General features: G+C 35.9%; 1 protein-coding gene across 1 annotated transcript in view; it reads right to left on the reverse strand.

Moving 5' to 3' along the window:
• kl-3 (dynein heavy chain 8, axonemal kl-3) overlaps positions 1-24,944 on the reverse strand; it is a 1,186,420-nt gene that overhangs the window by 1,130,259 nt on the left and 31,217 nt on the right. The window lies entirely within an intron of this gene.

Raw genomic sequence — 24,944 nt, forward strand, 5'->3', positions numbered from 1 at the left:
ACGCTCATGTACAATGCTACACCATCCACCACCGAACATCGTCCAAGCCACTCTCCTATACCGTTATACACTCAGTCCCCAAAAAAAGGCGTGTCATGGAGTCAACCATCACATAAAAATCCCGCACCTACATATCAATCTAACAAGTGTTTACCAAATTAATACATGCAGCAACAAACTTCGAATTTAATTTATGATAATCGAAACAATCAAAAAACGTGCAACTATTGCAAAAAATTAGGTCACTGGAAAAGTAAATCTAAAAAAAAGCCTACAACGATGAAATTAAAAAAGAGGCATCGGGAAATGACTTAGATTTCTTCCAGAGAGGATTCTTTGGAGAAACCAGCAATGTAATACTAACATCTTCCTAAAACAGACAATAGTTAAAAAAACTATCTTACTTAACATCAAAATCCAAACACGTACCGTAACAATCAAATTCAGTAAAATTAATAGATCCTTGCCATTTGTTCTCGACACCGATGCGGAAGCATCACTTATTAAGAAATCCGTCATTCCACCTAACATCAATTTTTCAAGACACCATTCTTGACCTCAAAGACAAAACGATAGGAGAAATTTAAAACCAATGGTACATTATTCTAAGCCATCATAAATGCTTCTTCAAACTTCACATTATAAGGCGTTCCCAAAAACAGCGTGAAAATTCCATCGCATGCACAAGAATTCCATAAAACTTCTTACGCGTTAAAGAAACAGAGCACTTTTACTCAGAACTTTCGAAAACTGCACAATCCAAACTCACCAGTAATCAAGCAATAAGAAATTCCAAATAGTCAAAGATCTTCGAGATCTGAAATCATAAAATTAAAAATGACATTTCAAAAGCTGAAATCCGAAAATATAAAATAAGAAACAAAGTTCTAAAACTGAAATTTGAGATTATGAAAGAAAAAATAATACTTCAAAAGTTGAAATCCGAAATGATGAAATAAAGACTAACATTACAATCACCAAAGTCCAAATTCAAAAATTAAAAATTATTCTACGAACATTGAAATCTGAAATCAAGATACAAAAACTTATGTAATAAACTCCGCTATACGAGATTCCAGAATTCAGGAATCAAACAACCACGACAAAAAAATCTAAAACTTTAAACTCAACAAAAATTAAGTAATTATATTCAAAAATATTTAAAAAATTCTAATCCCAAAGGAAAATATTGTAAAATTACCGATAATTGCCAAAGCATTGAAGCTGAAAATCACAACGACAATATATACGCACTACATCGGGATACGAACGAAAGTAACATGTAAAATGAACTCCTTAAATGCTTTAGAAGCTTAAAAAAAATTCCTTACATACAAAAATAAAAGCTGTAACTTCAAACAACATTTAAATCTACCTCAAAAATATCTCAGTGCTAAATACCAAGAAGGATAACAAATATTGCAAAATTAGAGATAAACACATATTGAAAAAAACTAAACCCTCAGAAAATCATACAAGCGAAAGAACACGCTAACAATTGCATTAAAAATCTCAAACTAAAAGTAAAAGAAATATATACTCCAAACATTACAAATGAAAAAATCCTAAACAGAATCAGGGAACTCGAGTGTAACTACATGCGAGCAAAAGATTTTAAATTTATTACGTCTCGAGCACATCGAGCACCACAAGCTTGCAGCCGTAAAAAAGATAATAGTAGACTATGCTGACAAATTTTACCTCGAAGGTTAAAGTCTTTCTGCTACGGACCTTATGAAGCTAATCATCCCATCAATAACTAGTACCCCCATTAAAATTAAGTCTTTCCAGCAACCTTCCGTCCTATGGGAAGAAATAAACAGACAAGTCAAAGAAATGCTTGAGAACGAAGTTATTGAGCCTTTCATGAGCGCTTACGTGGTGCCTGTTTTCTGCGTGCCAAAAAAGTCGGGATCCAACTGACAAAAAAGATACAGAGTCGTAATAGACTTTAAAAAACTCAATGACGTAATTCCCGACTGTAAGCATCCCGTTCCAAACATAGCAAATATTCTAGACAAGGTCGGTGCGATTAAATATTTTACAGTCTTCGATTTGTAAGCTAGTTATCACCAAATAAAAATATAAAAGACAGACACAAGACTGGCTTTATGTGCGATCTAGGGCTTTGTTACTTCAAAAGATGCCCTTTCGGATTTAAAAAAAAGTGAACCAACATTCTTAGCACTTATAGCTGCCTTCATTCCAAACATTAAAGGAACAGCTTCTTTCTTCGACGGTGTATGTATTCACTCTCAAGAATTTTATAAATACTGTGAAATTGTCATTCAATTTTCAAAGTAACTAAGAGAAGCAAATTTAGTCTTGCAGACAAAAAAATGCAAATTTTTAAAACAAGAGATAAATTATCTTGGTCACATAGTTAGTAAAGAAGGACTGAAACCCAACCCAAAAATCTAGAAGCAGTTAAAGAATTTCCTCGATCAAAAAATTAAAAAAAACGTTCGACAATTTTTAGGATTAGTAGGCTACTACCGTCGATTTATAGAAAACTTTGCCAAAATATCAAAACCTTTAAACATGCTATCAAAAAAGGATTAAAAGTTCTCGTGGAACGGAGAAACTCAGATAGCATTTGGATAAAATATGCTCTTCCCTAATTTTAATGAACCCTGACTATAGAAAAACGTTTATATTTACAACAGATGCTTCCGGCTACGCTACAGAAGGCGTGCTCTCTCAAGGAGAAATTGGGGAAGATAAACCTATCGCTTTTATATCCTGCACCTTGTCCAAAAATAAAAGCAACTACTGTACGTTCTTCAAGGAAATCGTAGCTCCAATATATTGCATAGAGTAATTTAGAGTATATCTGTACGGAAGAAAATTTATATTAGTGACCGACCATCGGCTCCTTGTATGGCTTAATTCGATAAAAGACTCATGCTCCCAGGTCACACGCTGGTGACTTCAACTTGCTGATTTAAATTCAATATAATATATAAACTAGGCTGCCAGAACGTTAACGCAGACGCATTCTCTAGAAACACTATCAATGCTCTCATACTTTTACTTACCTGCATAAGAGAAGAGCTGGAATAGCTACCAAATATCGTATCAAAAGAAACCCAGCGATACGGTATAATGATGGGTCCAAAAAACCAGGTAAAAGCATCGTCTCCCACTACAAAGAAGCTTAGCTCTCAAAAAACGATGCTCAACAATAATAACACTAAGGACTATCCACCCAGCTCATCTATTTCTGAGATCACTGAGGAAGAGCAAACGGTCTCCTTCGTAGAAAAAGGGCAAACTGAAGGAAACTTACCAAGCACCCATCATATAACTAATAAAAGTCGACAGTGAGAGAACACGAAGAAAATAATACGCAAAATAATGTTGATGCTTGGCACACAGGAGAACGGAAATGAAAAATTAAGATCAACGAATCTCTGCAACAAAGGCATCGCTCAAAGCCTCTAAATAATAAAAAAAAAAAATTTTTTTTTTTTTTAAATGAGATCAAAAAGACATAACAAAACTACAGTGGAATAATAAAAAAAATAAAATAAAAAATAAAATGAAAAAAAAGATTCAAATAAATAAAAAAAAAAAAAAAGAAATAAAGGAAATCAAAAGAAAATGAAAAAAATTAAAAGATACAAACCAGGTGGTATAAATGGGTCCTAGGACCCACGGTAAGAACGAAGTTCTTTAAACAGGAGATGAGCGCCGAAAATTAACTAAACATGAGATGTGTGTCAAAAAGTATCATAAAATAAAGAAACACAATTTCTCAGGTAACAAGGGGGTTGTGAGACCCATAGAAAAAACGAAGCTCTATGAGAATAAGTACTGCATTTATGTAGTTCAGTAAAACAAAAACTCAAAAAACGAATAAAAAAAAAAAAAAACAATCAATACAGTACTCACGATGGTTGAACTTCTTGAATACTGTATTTATTCATGGAAGAGACTTCCAGTAAGCGACTTCCGTTTAAATAAAATCTGTTGTTTTTGAGATTCCAGCTCCTCGAGCACGCGATATAAAAAACTTCGTTCTAAAAACCCTAATTTATCATTTAATCTTATGGAAGAATCACGTAAAATTACATTTACAAGAAAATGATCTGTTGGAAGCTCCCAATATTTTGTATGATAGACAACTATTGTATAAACCTGTGAAATTTTGAAATAAATCCATAAGTTGTTTTTTTAATAAAATAAAAAAAAGGGTCAAGTATTCGTAAAAGCGCATATATATTTGATGTATGGTTTGCATGAAGTACCAGTCAATAATGAATACTACTTAGTTTGATTTTTGTATAGTTTGAGTACTGAATACTATCATAATACGAGTGTCTTAGAAAATATATGTTGTGCAAAAAAAACTTGACTGTTTTTATGTTCAGATTTTAGAACCTTTTAAGGCTACAGATTCATTAGAAATAATACTATACATTGCCAGTGTATGAAGGCTTTAGAAATTCCTTACAAAATGTTAACTCAGCCCATCAAACTTACGTAACATCTTAGTTTTGTTAAAAATTATTTCTATAGAGATATTTATTACTAAAGACTGGCTTTACAATATGTTTTACAATATTTGTAGAAATCAGAAAAACATTTATAGTTAAAAATTTTCTGTCGAACAAAAGTATTGTAATATTTTAAAATATTTGCACAATATTTATATTTCTCAAGTGTATATACGCAAATGCATGTATCTTACAAATACACAGACACACACAGACTACCTTAATGCTAGAAGTCATCTGCCAATTAAGGAGCAGTTCAAAATGTAGAATCGTGCCAAAAAATGTATGCTAGATTGAGCATATCAGGACTGCACATTCATTTTTTCAGACTTCTTACCACGGGAGATTTTCAAGAAAATAATTATTAAATATTGACAGTTTAACACGGTTTTTTATGAGAGAACAAGGTTTAGTTGCCTTTTAATTAAAAACTAGAGCATATTATAAATGTGTTAAATTTAAAAAAATGTTTTTATAGACACTTTAGTATAAAAGGAAGATGCTCAACAAAAAAATCATGACTCACTAGGCATTTTTAAAAAAAATGTAATCAGTTACAGTCGTACAGTTGGAAGTTTGTAGAGTGCAAGAGAAAGTGCGCGGTGAAGGGAGCACATCTGCACAAGCAGGGGGACCCCCTGTTCTTCACCTCTCTGAATGATACTCCCAAACCTCTTCAAAGTACTTTACTGTCTCCGGAGAACTTGGTGGGGGGCTCACTCTAATGTTCTTTTAACACTTTACAAAACTCTAGTGAGGCCCATCTTAGAGTACAGACGCTTTTTTATTTCTCCCTGTTCAAATACATACTTGAACAAACTTTAAGTTGTTTAAAACTCAGCTATTTGCCTTGTAATGGGTTTTCAAACAAGTACCCCGATCAATGTACTTGCAGCTAAATCTAAGATTCCTTATCTTCACTATATATATTCACTCTTAAAAGGCTCTTTTTCACTAATAATTTAGTAATAAAAAATCTTAAAACTCTTTTACAGTTATCTGACCACCATGTTAAAAGCATCAACAAATAACAAAAATTTTAAATAACATTCTTTGAAAATGGCTCCAAACTCTCTTCTAATATTAATCAAGGCTGTAGCTTTTCTGTCTTCTCTAATAATGATAATTTAATGTGCTCTTACGAAATCCATAAAGATGCCTCAATTTTCTTTGCAGAGGCATTAGCTCTTATCTTTGCTACCAATATGTCTATTGACTATGATTTACTAACCATTACAGAATTCTCTGACTCTCTGAGTGTACTTATGGCTCTTAACTCAATTAAGGTAACTGTTTCCCAATAAATAGGTCCATCTTATACATAGATATACAATATACATATATCATCCCATATTCAAAATATCAGAGTAAAATATGAATGCCTTTGCGTATACTTACACATACATAAACATATACATAGATCTACTTGTATTTATGTGACGATGAGACGTTGCCACAAATGCGATGCTTACTGGGTCATCTTCCAAAATAAAACGAAGAGCACTTTTTTGATTACTATTACAATAAAACTATGTGTTAAGAATTCTCAAAAAAATGTATGTGTTTTTTTTCTGTCTAAGGTAATTCTCAGTGGTTTTTCAATTATTTGTAGATATGCTGTAAGTTGTACTTTTTAAACTAATGGAGCTATGCTGTGTTTGTACCATTGCTCCAATGATAAAAGAGTGATTTTTTGACGAGGATATTTCCATAACGACGTGGTAAATCAGTCTCAAATTTTTTACACATATTTCTCAACGCTTATATTAGTTTTGCTAATAATTTCGTACCTTTTTAGATAATTTTGATTTGGGAAACAACTACCTTAAGGGGGCTCCTACGACTACTGCTGAGGTCAAAGACAAACAAAAAATAAAGTTTTGTTTTTCAATAAACAAATGTGTCTGAAAATCATTATGATATTTTTAATAACGTATGAAGTGGGAAAAATGATATTTATGTGTGCAGTTTAACTTTGTACGAAAAACTAATTATTGTTTTGACCAGTCTAGTGCATACGAGGGTACACCACCAGACCAGACTACCTGTGTTGGTGTAGTATAGCGATGTAATATATAGGTATATGGTATATATACGTCGTGAACAAGTACGTCTGCTACCCACGTGACCTCCTGACTTCCCGGACACTATTTATTTATTTCCATCACAAATATCTCGCTAAAATGGTCCTTTATCCACAATTTTTAATACAGCATATTACAGAGGAAGACTTCATCTACAAAACGTATATATTCAGTCTGCTGGGACTTTTAATTTAGGTTTATTATAAACGAAAACAAACTGTTTTTCACGCTGCCCCATAGGAACACGTGCTAATAGTTACAACTTTGAGCTCGGATTTCTCAAAATTTTGACCCATTCGAAATATAATTTAGACCACCAATAAATTCAGTAGACTTTTATTTACAAGAAATAATATATCTCTGTTTGGGGACTTTCGCGAAGGAGCCCCCTTAAAATAGCTATCAAGAATCTCGATTAATCACTAGCTCAAGAGTTAATATTATCACGCTACTGAGCTAGGCAATTTAATTCGACTTGTATGGATTCCTCGAATATTGGAATAAGACTAATAAGAGGCAAGGAACAATTTGATAAAAATACTAAAACTGCTGCTGTTAATGGAATCTTGGCGTATTAAAGGATTCTCTTTTCGAATCTATTTCCAATCTTTTTAAATATTTGCCGTAACAACAATGAATCCAAAATGCTTCAATCAGCCCATGAAAATGGTATTGAATATTTTAAATTTTATCACACCAGATACAAAAAACTCTGGTTTCATAATTTTGACCTGAATAGAAAAGCCATAGTTTGTATTAGTAGAATTAGGTTCTGCAACACATCCTTTAATTCTAATTTAAGTAAATATGATATTATTAATAATGATCTATGCAAATGCGGTCTAACTTAAGACTCAATTAATCACATATTGTGGGATTTTAATCTGCATAAAAAAAGGACTGTTTGTATAATAAACTAAAAAATATCAAACTTTTCAAGGAACAGGGAATTATTCTGCACTCATCGTATTGAGTATACTTGACATCGACAAAATAAGAATCGTTGCTGAATTTTTTAGTAAAATAAACCTAAACCTCTAAATCTTACTTATTTGATCTAGAGTTAGCGTTACTTATATTGTTAAACTTAGCGTACTTGTGATGTATCTAATACACAATAATTCTATTTTATCCATTCTAAAATTCTATAGTTACGAGTCATATTTTTATAAACTATTTAGTTTACATGATTCGTCATTAATAAGTGGTTAATCAAAATTGTATAGTCTGTATTATACATTATACACATTCATGGTAAATACTATTTGTAATGTAGCTCTTATGTAACACTGCCATTCATAAATCGTGACATGGCACCTATGTTAGAAAAATGTTGCCAAATAAAAGTTACATTCAATTTAATCATTACAATGAGACTTTCTTGGTTTTTTTAGCTTCCCTTTTAATGAACTTGATATAGTGCTCAGGCAGTATGATTCATAAATTTATGAAGATAACAAATATGCATTTTTTTTCAACAAACAATTTAACTCTCAATTTAATATCACAAAAAACTTCAATTTCTTGTATATCCACTGTAAAGTAAGCTAGAACATTATTAGTTGTTGCAATACTTTGGCCCGTCAAAACAAACCTCCACCACTTGGGTAGGGGTCTGCTTTGACGAAGCCAAATTGTTGCATGTAAGTATTTGTGAGGTCGGAGTATGAAAAACTGTCGAGTGGAGGGGAGAGCATGTGAAATCTAAACGTCGCGGAAAGAGAGAAAGAGAGAGATGCGGAGAGAGAGAGAGAGAGAGAGAAAGAGAGAGACATACGAAATCTTGGAGATGTGGAGAACGACCCGCTGTAATATTATAGATATCCTATTACATGCGAAGAATGATAATATAAGATGATTGTACAGTGTGTATAAGGAAAGTGTGACCGAAGACGCTATTTTTGGGGATTGAATGATTGATGGAAGTGGTTGAGAGAAAAACACAGATTTACGTACCACTGCTTGGATTGTAATTTTCCCAATTAGTCCCCGAAAATGGTGGAGCTAATCAGTAACTTTCGGACACTTTACCCACACTTTCCTTATGATTACTTTATTAATTAACGAAACCAGAGCGCTTCCTCTCTGTGACTTGCCACCACACCGTTACGTGAGTTGCGCGTGGACCGCCAAAACAAATCGATCAAGCGTATAAGCCGCTTTTCTGTATACTACTTGTCCAAAATGATCGTGATGTCACGAGCGGTGTGCGGAGACTCGACTACGGACGTTCAGTTGAATTATTAGATTACCTCAAGCCAGCACACTCTTGAAAACGTTACAATCAACTTGTAGCTGCGACAATGAAAGCGTTGGATATGAAAATAATCATACATAGCAATATAGTACACTATAGATATGAGATCAGAGATAGATTGCGCGAATAATGAGATTGTTTTTTAGCGAGCTACGCGTCGACATAGCACATCGATACTCTATGAACAAAAGTCAGCATATTCCTGAAAGTAAGACGTCGAATACCCACTATGTAATATAAAGTAACGATAGTTTTATGACTGTTATTCTCAAATTCTTGAGAAATCAAGGTGATGGATACTCTATACAAAATAATCATCAAATTTCTAAAAAAAAATAAGGAGGTGACTGAATATTATGTGATATAGGATAACTTTTGTTTTATAATTTCAAAAACGAAGTAAGTGGCTTATTATAGACAAGAGTCAGCACATTCCTTAAAGTAAAGCAACAACGACTCACGGGGAAAAAAGTCGACCAATCACAAATTCTTGCAAAAATATTAATAGTAGAAGAAAGACGCTCAGCCCTCAGTATCGTTTCAACATTAACAATGGAATCTATTACGAAAGCTCATTTGATAAACGTACTTAGATATTTGCTACGCGTTGCACTAGTTCGTGAGCCACAAATTCGTACTATGTGTGGTAGCGCCTGGAGTAGTAATTTTCAATCATTATCGATCAATATATTACTCAAAAAATTGTATTTTCTTGTCTTACATTGTCGAATAAAAACCGTGAGTAACATGTTTAAACGTGGTCTTATTAATAATACAGTCATTCACGAAACTGTTGTAAAAGCTGTTCAAAAATTTGTCGATCGTAATCATCCAGTGGCAAAAAATATTGTGCTCTGTTCCCGTAAGTATACCTTAAAATTGTTGCTTTTGTTTACTTTCAGTCATTAAAAATTTAGTTACACCTAGTGATAAGGCTAATGCATGATGATACACTTGGGGACGAAGTACTTTTCAATGTTGATACAATCACGGAATGTACACTGACCACTACGAGTGGTAAGAAGACTGTATTACTATATTTATTGATCAGGTATAACTTTTACATTTTTACTTGCAGAGGAAAATCCGCAACCATCGACTAGTGGTTTAAATCGACCGATATACGAAGATATTATTGATGATAATGAAAAACATTCAGATACGGAAGAAGCAAGCAAAAAAAAATATTGTAGTAGTAGAGTAGTAGTAGTAGCAGCAGTAGTAGTAGTAGTCGCAGTGACAGTTGCGAGGATAATGGTAAATATTATGAGATGCATCTTTTTCTCTAGTTATTTTCAAATATTCAAAATGCTTTTTTAAGAATAATTGTTGCAGAATGGCGAAGGAAATCGTCCACGTTCTATCATCAAAAATATAACAACTAGACGATATCGTCAATTTAATTATGAAGGACGAAAAATTCAAGGTAGATTGGCGAGACCACCCACAAATGTTAATATATACGCACGGTTTGAGGATTGTATGAATGAGTTACATAATGATTTAGTCGAAAAAAGCAATCCTGAAGACTTTATAGGTGTAACTAGAAATTATCAAATGTTTCATCACGGGCCGTTGTGGATATCTTTTAGGCCTGCTCAAAATTTCATTGTTGAAGATTTATGAGATGTTCTGTTTAATGCCGTCCAAAGTTCGAGTGACTTTGAAATTGATGACAGTTTGTCAATTAATTGTGCCATCATAATTGGCATCAGTGGAAGAGGACATGTAGCCTTGACTGAGAACAATGTACGAAAAAAATCAATATTAACCATCAATAACAATGATAATCTTTGTTTACCACGAGCTCTAGCAGCAGCTTACGCTTACATCCGCGTCGTCTAGGGACAAATACGCACAAGTAGGCTACATAATTATTGGAATTTTACAAGACGCGATTACGGGGCCACTCAAAAGAAAGCTGCCGAAGAGCTTTTGCGATTGACAAAAATTTGTGTGCCTGATACAGGGTTTGGCATCGCAGAAGTTCACGATTTTCAAATTTTTTTTTCTACTCACAAGACAGCAATTGTCGTTGATTCGTTTCGAAATTTTGGGCGTGGTCATCGTCGCCTGTACGATGGTACTCGTTTAGTTTTAGAGACTCAAGGACAAATCGTTCATACGTTACGATTAATGTACTATGAAAACGCTGAGCATTACGAGCCTATACTGAATTTGATCGGTGCAAGCGGTAGTTGTGGATACTGGATACCGTGCAATAAGAGTTATTGGCGTATCGAGAATCACAGATGCTCCAACAAATGCTAAAAGTGTATGCAATCTCCTCTTTGCGATGTGACGGGTTCATCGAAAAAGTGTAATTCGCGCCACAGATTATTTTTTAACTTCACGTGTTTTGAAAATTATTTAAAAAAAGGTTCCTATAGTAAATTTTTTATTGTTTGCGAAAAAATAAAAATTTGCCCGTCATGTTGCAAAACTGTGTGAATATCAAACAAGAAACATCAACATCAATGCGGTATTTCTTTTTGTTGCTATTGTAAAGAGTATTCACCCATAAATCATCAATTTTACATTCAACCGTTAAAATTGAATAGCAAAAAACCTAATTTTTTAATATTATTCTACGATAACACAATAGACGACATCCATCGTGGGTGATGAGGAAAAACAAATCCACGAAGTAAATCTGTGTATTGTTCAACAAGTTTCTAATACTTGTAGCAACGCACAAGATATTTCGATAAACTGCGATCATTGCGGCGTTTGAGAATATATTTTTCAAACTAATCCAATCAAACAGTTGGTAGATCTCTCTTCAGATCATCAAAAATATTTTGATAAGATCATTTGCATAGCTCACAATGCACAAGGATTCGATGCTCAATTTATTTTAAGTATATAGTGAAAAAACACGGTGAATGCGTAGTACCATCCGTTTTCATGAACGGATCAAAAATGATATTGATGGAATTTATAAAAATAAAGTTTATTGATAGTCATAATTACTTACCTATGCCTTTAAGTGGCTTACCCAAGTCGTACGGTCTGTTAGAAATTAAAAAAGGTATTTTTCCACATTTTTTCAACAAGCCCGAAAATCAATCGTACATAGGTGGTCTACCACCGCGCCGCTTGACGTATATTTACCCGATAGCATGCATACGAAAGATTGAGATCAGTTTTTAAAATGGGACAATAAACAAGTAGAAAATAATAATGTATTTCACTTTAAAAATGAAATTAGAAGTAACTGTAAGAAAGACGTAAAAATTATAAGACTAGCTTGCTGAGCTTTTCGAAAAACATTTGAAAAATTCGAGGTTGACCCTTTTGAGGAATGCACAACGAACGCTTCGACCAGTATGCGTGTGTATGGAAAAAAATTTTTGAAAAAAAATTAAATGGGTATAATACTGTAAAAACGTTACAGAATGGTTAACAATCAATCTGAAATAGCTTTAAAATGGCTTTATTGGATGAAAAACACGTTCTTCAGCGATTTATCAAACACGTTGGACACTGCCAAGAGAGACGCTTACCAGAAGGTATCCTCATCGATGGATACTGTACTCCTCTAGATGGTGTGCATGATCATCGTGGAATCGTATTACAATTCCAAGGTTGCTTTTGGCACGGCTGCCTATGGTGTTACCGAATAAACCGAGATACCATTTTGACGATCGGAGATACAATGGATGATGGATATGAGAAAACTTGCACAATTAACGAAAAGATAAGAATGTCATATTACGAGTTGATAGAAAAATGGGAATGTGACCTTAACCGAGAAATACGTGAAAACGAAGAACTTTCAAATTTTATTCGAGAAAATAATAATTATTATTGGAGTAGAAAACCATTAAATCCACGTGATGCATTTTTCGGTGGTCGAACAGGAAACACTGTAAAAATGTACGATAGTCAGGATTGAAAAAAAATTTAATACATTGACGTATGCTCTTTGTATCCATGTATTTGCAAATGAAGTATATTCCCTGTTGGTCATCCAACGTTATACTCTAACGAAGGAGAGTGTAAAAAAATAATAGATGACAATAATGATATTTCCCAAGTGAATGGAATAATTATGTGTGATGTTCTACCACCTTGAAATGTATATCATCCTGTATTACTGGTGAAAATCCATGATAAGCTTATTTTTCCTTTGTGCCGGACGTGTTGTAAAAATATGCTTTAAGAGCACTGCACCCACGACGATGAAAGAGACGGCATTCTAAGAGGTACGATGGTATCCGAAGAAGTCAAGGTAGCTGTTCGCGTAGGTTATATCGTTACAAATGTTTATGAAATATATGAATATCAGGTAACACAGTACAATCAAGAAACAGACATAGGAGGATTATTTGCACATTATATTAACGAGTTTTTTAAACAAAAAACACTAGCTTTGGGTTACCCACCTACCTGAATATCTAATAAGCAAAAAGAGTTCTATATCGACGAAATCCATAGAACTGAAGGAATAAATCTTGACAAAAATGAGATAAACCTCAATGCTGGCTTTAGATCCGTTGCAAAATTATTACTTAATTCTTTGTGGGGTAAATTTGGTCAACGGGACAATTTGACAAAGACTGAGGTGGTGACGATTCCAGAAAGATTAATGGAATTACTTACGAGTGCAGAAATCGATGTAAATGGTGTTTTACCCGTCAATGACGATACATTGTACGTTAACTGGAATTATAAGACTGAGGCCTTGACGTCATTACCATCAAGTAACGTTGTGGTTGCCACTTTTGTGACAGCACAAGTACGCTTAGAGCTTTTCGAGTATCTGCATTTTTGAGGAGAACGTGATCTCTATTACGACACAGATTTCGTTTTTTATGTTTCCCGAGAAGGACTGGACGATTGACCCATTGGCACGACACTAGGCAGTCTCACTGACGAATTGGCTGATAAAGGAGTTGACGCATACATTTCTTCGTTTTTATCCGGTGGACCAAAGTTTTACGCATATAAGATTAAAAAATCTGATGGTAGTGAAGATTATGTTTGCAAAGTGAAAGGTATCAAATTTAATTACAGCAATAATCAAAAGATAAATTTTGATACTATTCGTGAGCTTGTTATGACTAATATTACGGAAATAAAATTGACGAATTTTTCCATTCGTCGTACAATTTTTCACGATGTAGTGACTCAACCAGAAATGAAAACATGTCAACCAGTCTATAGTAAAAGATATTTTGACAGTATGACCACGAGTTATCCGTATGGTTACCAACGTGATGTTGCAGAAGAAGAGATATAATACATCAGAGTAGGGGAAAACACTCACTTGGTCAAGGTACGACAAAACTGTTGGTTGATACATTTCCCTTTTTACAGCTGATGCATCAACAAGTAAACGACAAGATGGGTTCGAAACATAGAAAAGCAAACGCTACATCGACGAGCTCTAGTAACGATGATGATGATGATGATTGTCAAAAACCGCTCATAGAAAAATCACGTGAGAAAAAAAATAAAAAATACATTTCCCAAAATAATTTTCTGAATCCGAAAAAAATTGGATACAGAGTCATGAAAGATAGTTAATCCAATGCAAAAATCGATCCTTTTCAGGACCAACACATTACTAATTTATACTAGGTCAAAATGTGATTGATTACCTGATACTCGTATCGGTGTTGCGTCGGATGTTTAATGAAATACGATATATATTTCAAAAAAGATGACATCAGTTCATTCTTCACCACAAAACTTAGACCATAAATACATAAATCATTCTCATGTACCGAAAAATTTATTTGATTACTTTATACTCGCGTCAGCACATTTTTGAAACTGACGAGTTTCGACGAATGTTTAATGAAACTTGATACATATTTCGAAAACTGTAACATCAGCACATTCTTTACCACGAAACTTTAACCTTGAAAAAAAATTATCTTGATGTCAGTTACTCGTGTGACTTCAACCTCAAAACTGCCACAAATAAGGAGGAAACTTTGTAATAAGGTAATCTTGATCATGCGCAATTGGTGCTCCAACCGCCACGACGTTACAAGCCGATTGGTCGCCATCCATGAGCGATGGTGGGGCGCAGCGGTGGCGGTGGCGGCGAAAAGAGCTCGATTGGCAGTTGAACCGACGAAACGAGCTGATTGGTCGCGTAAGCCACCTTTGCGCAAGCCTTCCAAAAGCACTTGCGGTTTTGCGAGCGGTCCACGGAGGCCCCCGCCGTGGTCAATCAGGTTTTCGACAGAGTTTAGTTGGGCAGTTTTAACGACAAAATGTCGGTATAAGTGATACTCAATTCGAGCGGGTCATTTTTTGTTACGGTGAGTGGCAGTCTGGTTACCGCGATCTCGGGAGTGATATTGAGTTTCATGAGGGACTAGCACGAAACAATGATTAGGTAGGCGATCATAAATCATAACTGGTTATTATTAACGATTTCATGCGCTAATCATCCAGTAGTAGCGGTATTGTCAACTTATTTACTAAAGGTAGTAATCATAGCAATTTGAGAGAAATTTTTATCACGCAAAATACAAAGTGACAATTTACAATTTTTCACCCATTTTTTTCTCGTCCTAAGCTGTGTAACGGTTCCAGAGTTGCATCTAGTAGGTAAAACATGACAAGGTTCTTATTGGTGCTGTTAAATTTATTTTAGGATAAACCGTATTCAAGATAAATTTTTGTTTTTACCAAAATCAAATTTTTTAGTTAGATTTGACGTAACTTAGCTGTTTTGCGTTGCTTTTCATAGCCACTGACACTATATCAAATGGATTTTATCAATAGATTTAGTCTCAAATATCGATTGAAAATTGAGTTTAATTGTATTTCCACCCTGTGTAGTGATCATCGTTCTTGGATCACTAACAAGATAACTAATGACAACTTCACTCGATTACACACGTGTTTTCAATATGGTATAGCGTTGCCGACTTTATCTCCTGCTACTCTATATTTTTTATCAAGTCACTTAACCTAAACATTATTTTTTATTTATGGTACATTGGCTGTGCCCACGAGTTCGTTGAGAGATTTTCCGAGCTGGTGAATTATAACGTAGCCAGCTCCCTTTGTGAAATCACTACTTGCGTGTTGAAGAAGACTCGTTATACTCGTCAATTTTGCGCAACACTTTTAGAAGTAATGCTCACATAGATATTTTATCAATGATTACCGCATGATAAACGTTGATAATGGTCTGTCAAATCATGCTTGTGAATAAATCTATTGGCGTGTACATAATTTATTATCCTTGTCACTTTTTCCCAACACATACAGCGGTGTTGCTTACAAAAATTGTTTCATCAAAGTTCACCACGTGGTAAACTTAGATAATAGGCTGCCGATTCGAGCTTGTGAGGAAATTCCCTTGCGTTTTTATAATTTTTTGTACTAGACATTCTTTTGCCAAATACATTGATGAGTGTTGTTTATAATAAAGAAAAAAATATTTTATCATAGTTTACCGCGTGGTAAACTTAGACAATGATCCGCCGAATCGAGCTTGTAAATAAATCTACTTGCGTCTGCATAATTTCTTGTTCCTATCATTTTTTCCCAAGACACACAGCGGTGTTGCTTACAAAAATTGCTTCATCAAAGTTGACCGCGTGGTAAACTTAGATAATGGTCAGCTGATTAGAGCCTGTGAAGAATTATTCTCGCGTGTTTATGAACTCTTATGTTGGTTATTTTCTTGCGCAAGACTTTTAGATGAGTTACTTACCATAAATTTTTTATCATAGTTTACTGCGTGGTAAACTTAGACAATGATCCACCGAATCGAGCTTGTAAATAAATCTACTTGCGTCTGCATAATTTCTTGTTTCTATCATTTTTTCCCAAGACATACAGCGGTGCTGCTCTAAAAAATTATTTTATCAAAGTTTACTGCGTGGTAAACTTAGATAATGGTCAGCTGCTTAAAGCCTGTAAAGAATTATTCTCGCGTGTTTATGAACTCTTATATTGGTCATTTTTCTGCGCAAGACTTTTCGATGAGTTACTCACCATAAATATTTTATCATTGTTTACCATGCCGTAAACTTAGATGATGGTACACCGAATCGTGCTTGTGAATAAATCTATTGGCTTGTATATGATTTCTTATTCTTTGTCATTTTTTTGTCCAAGACTTACAGTGGTGTTGCTTACAAAAAATATTTAATCAATGTTTAATGCGCAGTAAACTTGAATAATTGTCTGCCGATTCAAGCTTGTAAGGAAATTCCCTTGCATTTTTATAACTTTTTGTCCTCGACATTCTTTTTCCAAATACATTGATGGGTGCAGTTTATGATAAAAAAAATAATTTATTAAAAATTACCGCATAATAAACTATAATGTTAGCTTGCCAAATGAGTATGTAAAGAACTCTACTTGGGTGCCTATGAATTGTTATACTTTTGATTTTTACTACAAGACTTTAGGCGGTGTTGCTCACCATAAATATTTTATCAATGTTTACGTGGTAAGCTTAGATAATAGTCTGCCGATTCGAGCTTGTGAATCATGAGTACCTGAAGACGGTGGAGGGGTTTAGTTGAGATTTCACAAAGGGAACTGGCTACGTCATAAATCGCCACGCGGTAAACTATGATAAAAAATTAATGGTGAGTAGCTCATCTAAAAGTCTTGCGCAAGAAAATAACGAACATAAGAGTTCATAAACACGCGAGAATAATTCTTCACAGGCTCTAATCAGCTGACCATTATCTAAGTTTACCACGCGGTCAACTTTGATGAAGCAATTTTTGTAAGCAACATCGCTGTATTTCTTGGGGAAAAATGATAGGAATAAGAAATTATGCAGACGCAAGTAGATTTATTTACAAGCTCGATTCGGCAGATCATTGTCTGAGTTTACCACGCGGTAAACTATAATAAAATTTTTTTTTTTATTATAAACAACACCTATCAATGTATTTGGCAAAAGAATGTCTAGTACAAAAAATTATAAAAACGCAAGGGAATTTCCTCACAAGCTCGAATCGGCAGCCTATTATCTAAGTTTACCACGTGGTGAACTTTGATAAAAAAATTTTTGTAAGCAACACCGCTGTATGTCTTGGAAAAAAGTGACAAGGATAATAAATCATGTATACGCCAATAGATTTATTCACAAGCATGATTTGGCAGACCATTTTCAACGTTTACCATGCGGTTATCATTGATAAAATATCTATGTGAGCATTACTGCTAAAAGTGTTGCGCAAAATTGACGAGTATAACGAGTCTTCTTTAACACGCAAGTAGTGATTTTACAAAGGGAGCTGGCTACGTTATAATTCACCAGCTCGGAAAATCTCTCAACGAACTCGTGGGCACAGCCGATGTACCATAAATAAAAAATAATGTTTAGGTTAAGTGACTTGATAAAAAATATAGAGTAGCAGGAGATAAAGTCGGCAACGCTATACCATATTGAAAACACGTGTGTAATCGAGTGAAGTTGTCATTAGTTATCTTGTTAGTGATCCAAGAACGATGATCACTACACAGGGTGGAATTACAATTAAACTCAATTTTCAATCGATATTTGAGACTAAATCTATTGATAAAATCCATTTGATATAGTGTCAGTGGCTATGAAAAGCAACGCAAAACAGCTAAGTTACGTCAAATCTAACTAAAAAATTTGATTTTGGTAAAAACAAAAATTTATCTTGAATACGGTTTATCCTAAAATAAATTTAACAGCACCAATAAAAACCTTGTCATGTTTTACCTACTAGATGCAACTCTGGAACCGTTACACAGCTTAGGACGAGAAAAAAATGGGTGAAAAATTGTAAATTGTCACTATGTATATTTCGTCAAGATAAGGGTCAACACGATATATCGCTAAGCTCGCAATACATTGTCATCTTTAGAAGCTCACGAGATCGCGCGCAAATATAACATCTTTCGAGACAAGTGTGTCCGGAAAATCCTCGGTTCTTGCAAGAAGCTTATTGGGACGCTACTTCCTGGCCATATGGTTACCTTTTCTTAGATCTCAAACACAATACATTGGACAATTGTTCATTTTGAACTTGTTTCTTTCCGGATGACGAGTATCTGTACGTATACGTGGCTAAGAAACAGATGAAAGGAGGCGATACCGCGAACCATGTTTCAGTCGTATCGTTGTAATGGCACGAAATTCCCGTTTCCCGTTTGGTCAAAAACACGTTGCCATTTTGAGAGCTCTTTAACATCTTGACACCAAACATCAGAGAGCTCTGTTGCACAAATCAGATAAGACGCTAATCAAGTACATTTGCGAGTGTGCATTGAACATCCTCGAAGGAAACGTTTCACTAACTGCAGCACACAAAAAACGCTTACGTCGACACGCCAGCGTTCTTAGAAAGCTCATGAACGCAAAAATTCATCCGTCGTCAAAGAAAAAAATCATGATACATTAGGGAGGAAGTTTCTTACCTGCTTTGTTGGGTCCGCTCCTCGGAACGGTGTTGTCGATGCTGTAACAAACATGGAACAGGCAAAAAAAGTGATTCTTCTGCCTCAAGAAAGCGTGGATCAATTGCGAAGCGCATTCCTCAACGATGGTCTGAAGTCTGTGCAAACGTTGGGCACAACAATGAGTCGGCTCGACGCAGAAATGAACGACATCTTTAATTTACCGTATACCGATGAGTGAGAAAAATGGAAGAAATACCAACAAATTTTACAACGATATTTGCACCTTAGGGAATTATACAGCGAAAAAAAACGACATGCTGACACGATCACGGAGAACACCAAGGTATTGCAAGATTACGATCCCTCTGACGACGACGTTGACGAGGACGAAGAGAAGCGTAAAGAGGAGGAAAAGCAGAACACCGAGGTTATGGAAAGTGTAACGAAAAAGTTTCGTCAAAAAGCTGCACTTATCAAACGACGATTGCGCGCTACTGGTTACTTTGAGTGGAATAATGAACATACCGTCATCATAGGTGGCGTTCGCATACCACAATCAAACATTGTCGATCTGGTGAGCGATGCCTTGAGGAACAGGAAAAAATGCATACCAGTGGGCCATGATCCGTTTAAAGTGGCACTTCGTATGGCAAACATTCCGCAGGAGTGTGTCGGAAACGCTCAAGTATTAAAATTACTGATCGAAGACGACGACGACGACGACAATAAATTAAAATCGCCAAATAAGAGTCCAAGATCTACGTCGAACAGTGGAATTTTTCTTGATGAAAGTGGTACTGAATCAACGGCGTCACCGAAAAATAAAAAAAAATTTTAAAAAGTGGTGCCTTCATCGAATCAAGTACAAACATGGCGTCGATTGAGCGGAAATGTGATTAAGGTAAAGAAACAGAAGTAAAACTCGAGGAGAAAAAAATAGTGCTCTCGATGCTCTAATCGACTAGCTACCATTTGAGATGCATGTACCTGGATACAAATTTTGAGGTACTGGAACGAAGCTATCGAAGCGTATTGAGCACGGTGATGTAGGTATAAATCCCTTAGATTTTGCCTGCGATACGGAGAAGAAGGGTTAACGTCTAAAAGCCGATTGGGCGTTGGCTGAGTTTGCTTTTTCGCGTATGCTTGCCAGAAAAGCACCGCCAGATGAGCAACCAGTCGCTTTATTGTCAGCATGCTGCATGTGTAGCAAGATTACATTTGAGAAGTTTTTTTCGCGCATCAAGAGAGCCATTGGACTTAAGTCTAAAAAAAAAGAAGAAAAAAAAAGAATAGTGCATAAGACTTTGCAAAAACTTTACTACGAAGCGGCGCGACCAACTGCATACGCTGGTAGTAACAAACTTGGAAGTGCTGTGAAAAATAAATTATTGCGATCAAACGTTATTAGTTGGCTAGAGAGTCAAGATACCTATAACTTACATAGGCGTATAAGAAATCGCTTACCCAGAAGAAGCTATAACGTGCGTAACATTGACGACGTGTGGGAAGCTAATTTGATGGACTTGAGAACCTTAAAAACTTACAACGATGGCTACGCTTATGTTCTCGTTGTCATCGATGTTGTCAGCAAATATGCTTGGGTGGTACCTATCAAGGATAAAACATCGAAGAACGTCGCCAAAGCATTTTAACATATTTTATCAAGAAGTGACGATCGTGCACCAATGTGTCTCCAAACGGATAAAGGTAAAGAATTTGTAGGTTGTGAAATGCAATCCGTTTTACGAGAAAATGAAATCAAATACAGAGTAGTACGTAGCCCACAGACAAAGGCTGCAATAGCCGAAGGTTTGATAAGAACTATTAAAGAAAGAATGTGGCGATACTTTACGTACACAAACAATCGACGCTTCGTAGACATTCTTCCAAGTATAACATAGTCATACAACCGCACGAAGGATTCGTCAACAAAGATGGCGCCAGCTGACGTGACTTTGCACAATGTTGCACGAGCACGAGAAAACATAAAGCAACGTTAAGACAGGCATATTTATAAGAATCCAAAGTACAACGTTGGAGATTTAGTTCGTATCAGTAAGACGAGAAGTGTATTTGCCAAAGATTACGAAAGCGGTTGGACCTTAGAGTTGTTTAGAATTGTACGTATCTCTTGCATACGACAACCTCCAGCTTATTTTCTCAGAGATTTGGCTGACAAAAACATTGATAGTTTTTTTTACGAGGGAGAGTTGAGCAAAGTGCGTAAGGAATTGTACGAGAGCTTCTTCGAGGTTGACAAGATATTGAAAAGTCGAGGTAAAGGACGTTTTAAAGAATTTTTTGTCAGCTGGAAGGGATATCCTGAAAAATTTAATTTCTGGGTGAACTAGGTCAACTCTCCTTTGAGACAACGCGAACATATGCAGCCGATTTATAATATTCAGGGTGATAAAAGGTAGAATGGATGAGTGAGAGCGAGTTCTTTTATAAATAAAAACAACAATTATTCGCGGAATGACACTACTTACCTAGGCATAAAACTCTCGCGGGTTGAGAGAAAGCCAAGGTAAGCGTAATATTTTTATATAATCAATCAATAAAAAGGTACAGAACAATTATAATTGTAAGAAATAAGTATCCTTAATGCTACGCCTTACACGCTTCGCTCGCAACGTGACAAGATAACGCGCTACACGATTCGCGAGGATCCTTTAGTACCTAAAGAGAGCTCTCTTACCTCAGTTGCGCCGTCCGTACAATAAATACTCCAACACTGCACCGCAGAGGATGGGTGTCGAGAAAGTGCCGCAGGGGGCTCGGGAGCGTACAGGAGATTCGAGACCTGGCTGTCCAAGCGCGTCCTGACGTCTCGAGCTGCCAAACGCTTGGACGACGGGCAACACTCTGTTGCCGCGTTGCGCTCGCCGTAGATGATCACGATTACCCGTGGACACCTTCTCCCACCGAGTAACGCCAAACACACACACGCTTCATTCACACTACTATTCTATCTCAGCACCTGGGCACTCGCATACATTTGTTGGTTATCCGATTAATTAGTCACACGCTCGCTTACAGTACAACACGCGGGACGCCGAAAATGCCTCTTCCGCAGTTGAGATGCTAATGACCAAGGCCCGCGCAGCCTGTTGCGCCATAAAGAAAAACAGGTGGCGCGGCGAAAACTCAGCTCTCAAAAAGGTGACGGCGCGTCAAGGGAGAGAGAAGGATAGCGCACTAATTGCTTCGGTAAAATTAAGACGCAGAGCGCGCGGGTCACAAAACGCCCGAACACTGGGTGAAAGGTAATTATTTAAAAGACATAAAATCAAGGACGAATTTCAAGTTGTGTTGCCTAACAACAGTAGCATGCAGTATTATCCTGATAATACTTCCGCACACTACGTGACAAAATTACCTCGGCAAATTAGTTTGCAAGGTCGATGAAATGTTGGTATAACAGAGATTCAATTACCATTGACGTTTCAACATGCTATAAAAAATAACGAAAAAAAAATTACCCTAAAATATATACCATGACTATACAATAATGTACACACAGAACGTCCTGTGATTCATGTAGATAATTACATACGACCCGGCCTGTACACAAATATCGAATAAATGATACAAGAAATCAATAGTTTTGATACCACACGAGATCGCGTGATTTTCAGTTTGAAAAGAGGCGGTTACGTCGTGGCTGAGTTAGTCTGTTCCAAAACAGCGCACAGTGAATATATGTATCGCTATTTACTATTGTTCAAAAAATTACGTAAAATCTTGGGCTTTGGAAGTGCAACGAGTCTTTTCTTGGAAAATAATGAAATTTGATCCATTCATCCAGAAAATCTCCCCAATGCTTTACCGTCGATGCTCATGATTTACAGCGACATCTGTGAACCATACATTGTAAGAGACGTTCAATCGCGTTTGTTGCGAGCGGTGTCGTTGGATCTTCAAGGTTACGTCTATGGTTGTGTCAAAAATAAAATCTTCTCACTACCTATGTACATACCATTATTGTTTAACTACTTTCACAACATCGAAATCGATATAAGGGACCCGATTGGTGCCCCCATACCATTCGACTTAGGGACGTTGATGGTAACGCTTTACTTTAAACGAATCGTTTTTTGCTGGAGTATTTTGATGAGTTTTACCACTCATTAAACGAGGTGCCAAAGCTGTTGGCAAAGAAGCTGTTCGTGCAGGTATGAACATTATGTCTGACGTCACCGCTAATAATATACCTTTCAAAGAGAGATTCCACACTCATGTAATGGAGTCTGGTAATACGCTGAAGAGAAAAACCGAGGAAAAATTGGACAATCTGATGAAAGGTTCGGGATATAAACTTGAACGACTCGATTAACCATTTCAGTTGCAATTGCTTTGTAGAACTGTGCAGTCAAGGCGTGGTTGGCGTAAGAGTAAAAACAAAAAAAACTAAGAAAACATGTAAGGACGATAAAAAGAAGAAAAAGAGAACAATAAAAAGAAAAAAGAAGAAGGGACAGAGAACTGCAAGAGATATTTTTGAGAGTTAAATTTTTTTAAAATGGCTTTTTTACACAGTCACTCATGTGAGTCCTTAAAGTCTGAGCTTCTTTTGTTTGATACTCCACCGACTCAAACAACTATCTAGGGATCGCACTGGATTCAATACAAGCCGATATCATCGCTCACGGATGATTCACCGATCTAATTTGTCATACCAGGTAATGGTGACGAATACATTGATCTCGCACACACGATGCTCAGTCTTCGTGTCAAGTTGGCCGTCAATGAAGATGAAGAATTAAACACTGACGAGCATCTAAAATCTCAAAGACGGGACCAATCAATAATTTTATGCATTCGTTGTTCAATCTATGAGCGTATTTTAAAACTTTATGGAATTACGGTCCTGCGGAAAAATCATTCCATTTAACGATTGCATTATGGTGCGACGATACGGCAACGAAGATGGACGATGTGTTTGATGCCAACGCGGGCCTTGTCAAGCAACGTACACTACTACCAGCAAAGAAATCGATTGGTCTGATTGGTCATCTTCATTGCGATGTATGCAATCCGGAAAAATTACTCATTAATAGTATCGAGGTGAGAATGCGATTAGTAAGATCTCACGATGCATTTTGTCTCATAGACACTTCAAACTTGGGTTCCGTTCGTATCGAAAAAGCAAATCTTTTAGTGAGACGCGTTAAAATAAGCCCATCTGTTTTATTCGCCCATACGAAAGCTCTGTCAAAGAGTACAGCAAAATATCCATTCACGCATGTTGAAGTGAAAGCTGTGACGATGCACAGTGGTATTCATGGCGAAACTTCAGATAATATTATTTTGGGCCAGTTACCTAAGCGGATAATCGTCGGTTTCGTGAAAAATCAAGCTTATAATGGCAATCGTACTATGAATCCGTTCAATTTTCATCATTTCAATATAAATTTTCTTTGATTGTACATTGACGGTGTTCAAGTTTCTTCCAAACCATTACAGCCAGACTTTGAAACGAATAATTTATACGTAGATGCTTATCATACCTTGTTTTCGGGCACGAGTGTTCACTTTCTCAATGAAGGAAACCACATTGATCACAAATTTTATCCCAAAGGTTACTGTCTCTTTGCTTTCGATTTAACGCCGGATTTATCAGCCAACGAATATTTTCATTGGAATCTAACTAAACATGGCAGTGTTAGATTGGACGTTCGATTTGCCAACGATTTAACTTTGACTGTTAATTGTATAGTGTATGCTGAGTAC

This window comes from Copidosoma floridanum, unplaced genomic scaffold (assembly GCF_036245765.1).
Source record: "Copidosoma floridanum isolate Cflo_tuat_1 unplaced genomic scaffold, Cflo_Japanese_pri ptg000013l, whole genome shotgun sequence".
In the NCBI taxonomy this organism is placed as follows: Eukaryota; Metazoa; Arthropoda; class Insecta; order Hymenoptera; family Encyrtidae; genus Copidosoma; species Copidosoma floridanum.